We start from the raw sequence: 3,113 nt of genomic DNA, 5'->3' as shown, positions 1-3,113 counted from the left end.
AAACTTAGGTTTGAGAGTTGGTTATGTGTGGGGAAGGTATTAGCACCCCACACATCTATTGAACTCAACATGGACTCTTTAACCAACTTTATGAATATGATTGTTAGCGTACGTTATTTGATTTCTTCTAATTATTGAAAATATTTATGTGAAATGAAAAGGACTAAAAATAAGTTGTTTATTAGGGTGTTTGATGAAATGTTGAATCTCGCTCCTACGTATCCCCATGTGCGATGGGGAACTCAAAATTATGTAGTTATTTGTAGCAAATGGTTGTGTGTTGGTTGATTTTAATGAATGATGCTTAGGTCATATTCGAGAAGTTAAGCATTGCTTGTCCGTCACACATGAGAGGAATTAAACGTTTGCTTGTATTTCGTTGGAACAAATAAAACATCATTCATTTTTTAAAAAGTTTGTTCGTCACACTAAGGCATAAAAAGTAAATTTGATAAGTTAAATTTATTTTTAGGTGGACGACAAGTATTTAAAAGGAATGTTATATAACTTGTATCAAAACACCCGGGGATCACAAGGATATACATCCAATAGATAATTTTTCATCCAATTTTGTATTAGAAAATATGTGAGATGAATGGAGTTATGATTTCTTAACGGGGGACGAGTATTCGAAAGGCAAGCTATACAACTTATATCTAAATACTTGGGGATCATAGGGATATACTTCTAATAGATCCTTTCCATCTAGGTTTATTGTGAAATAGATTTTCGACGTGAATTTAGTAAAGATTCCTCAAAGATGGAAGACACTCGAAAGGCAAGATATACAACTTGTATCTAAGTACTCGGGCATCACAGGGATATACATCCAATAGATCCTTTTTCATCCGCGAAGGAACCAGTTGAATTTAATTATGTTATTATGTTTTGAGAAGATGACAAGTATTCGAAAGGAAAGTTATATAACTTGTATTTGAATAATCGAGAATCACAGGGATATACACCCAATAGATTATTTTCATAAGTTTTATTGCGAAAAAGAAATTTGGAATTTTATTTAAAAAGGATTTTGATTTAATTGTAAGAAAAAGTTACGAAAAATAGAGTGATTAAATTGGTTAAACTGTGAACAAGATTGATTTTTATTAAAAAGATTTGATTATTATTTTTGATATTTTGTAAGTAATAAGAATAAATAATAAAAAAACCAATTAAATAAAAGAAATAAAATTAAGGGTGCAACCAGGAAAATAAGGGGTGGCGCCCCATGGCCCAACCTATCACTCAAGACACTAACATGGGATGTCAAGTCGAAAAAAAGGGTTTGAGAAGTAACTGAATAAGGCCCAACATTGGATGGGGGCCCAAAAGTATAAACCAAGGGAAAAGGTATGCATGCGCATGACCATCTAATGAAGATCGAATTTCCCTGATTTGATATCATCAAGAAATCAAGGGGCTCCACCTGGGCCTTTAGATTAAGATCAAATGGCCAAGATTGCAGATCACAACGGAGCTCCCAATACAAGGACACCCTAAGACCAAGATACAATGGATCTGGTTACACCATGTGACCTTTGGATTTGAGTCAAAATGAGGCCAAAATTGATGAGATCAAAGACCCTCATTTTATCTGGAAAAATGTGTCTTTTTTCCCTCCCACGCTCGCCGCACACAGAGTTCAAACAAAATGCATTTTCAAGCGAAAAACAAAATCAGCTTGAAACTTAGCTGAAAATGAAATAATCATGGACCAAAAAGTGAACCCGAATGAAAATCATCACTCAAATACACATGAACTAACATGATTTTAGCAAAATCAGAAGGTTCACAGGTTCAAAATACATGACCTTAATCTGACTTAGTTTCAAAATTTAGGCAAAATTAGTTGTAGAATCAAGCTTAGAATGATGGTGTGAATCAATATGGATGGTTATTTATTTGAAACAAGTTTAAATTCAAAAATTTAGAATTCATGTTCATGAACGTTCATGAACATTCATGGGTGACAAACCCTTATTTTCCATATTCAATCAATTTGACATGGATTTGTGAAATTGGTTTAGGGGTTTGACGTGTTACAGATGTAGAAGCACAAATATGCAAAGAAATTATAAAAATGGTGAAGATTGAGGGTTACCTAAATGAAGAAGCCTTAAGAACACGATGAACACAATGAAGATTCCATCCAACAACTGCAAATTTTGATCCAGCTCTGGCTCGGTGAGTTTTAGTATTTTCTTTACAACTTTAAATTCCTTGATTTCCTCAACCTCTTTCTAACATAATTTCATCATTTTTAATACCCTCTTTTCAAATTCGAAATCGATTGGTCTTAAACTGAATCTGAGTGATTTTTCATGTTTATGGAAGGGATTTGATGTGTAAAATGAGGTCGAGTAAGGATCAATGGATTAGGATCGAGAATTGATCAAGGTGGAAGGTTTCTTGTGCAAATTTCAAAATGTCTTCAAGGTGAAGAAACTTGAATTTGGGAAATGAATTTAATGCAGGGCTTTGGCTAGGCTATTAGTGATTGTTGTTGTCGTTTGCAGATGAAGTTAATTCAATTTATAGCCTATAAATTAAGTTAAAGGTTAGTATGAGTATTATGTGAAATGTAAAAAGTGTGAGTGAAACTTGAATGTAATTTGATTGAATTTGAACTGAGTTATAATTTGAAATGAAAATATCTGAATTACAAGCTGAATTTTCGTGATACGGGTGAACTTTTGTTGCAATTTGATGATGCACGAACATGAAAAGTTAGGAAAAACAAGTGTGGTCAACTTTTATCTCTTAGTGCCAAAATTCTAATTTATTGACTTTGTGCTCATGATTTATGATGATGATTATCGAATGATGCAATGTATGGGTTACTAGGATGATTGATGCGTGTGCTTTCGCAAGTATACGAATGCGTCAGAGTAATATAAAAGATTGTTGAATCCACAGAGACCAAGTGTCAATCTATCGTTATCTGTCGTTATGGTGTTTATCAAAGGCAATCAAAATAGGTGTTTTTAGAGCGTACAGTGAAAAGTAAAGTATTGAATGAAGTTTAATTAATAAACACAGGGTCGAATGTAATTCACATAATAAATTAATAATCCAAGTACTTGCTAATAGAACTACTTATGGGCAATGTTTTC

The sequence above is a fragment of the Lathyrus oleraceus genome, chromosome 4 (assembly GCF_024323335.1).
Source record: "Lathyrus oleraceus cultivar Zhongwan6 chromosome 4, CAAS_Psat_ZW6_1.0, whole genome shotgun sequence".
Lineage (NCBI taxonomy): Eukaryota > Viridiplantae > Streptophyta > Magnoliopsida > Fabales > Fabaceae > Lathyrus > Lathyrus oleraceus.
The sequence above is the reverse complement of the archived record's forward strand: the minus strand, read 5'-3'. Positions refer to the sequence as shown.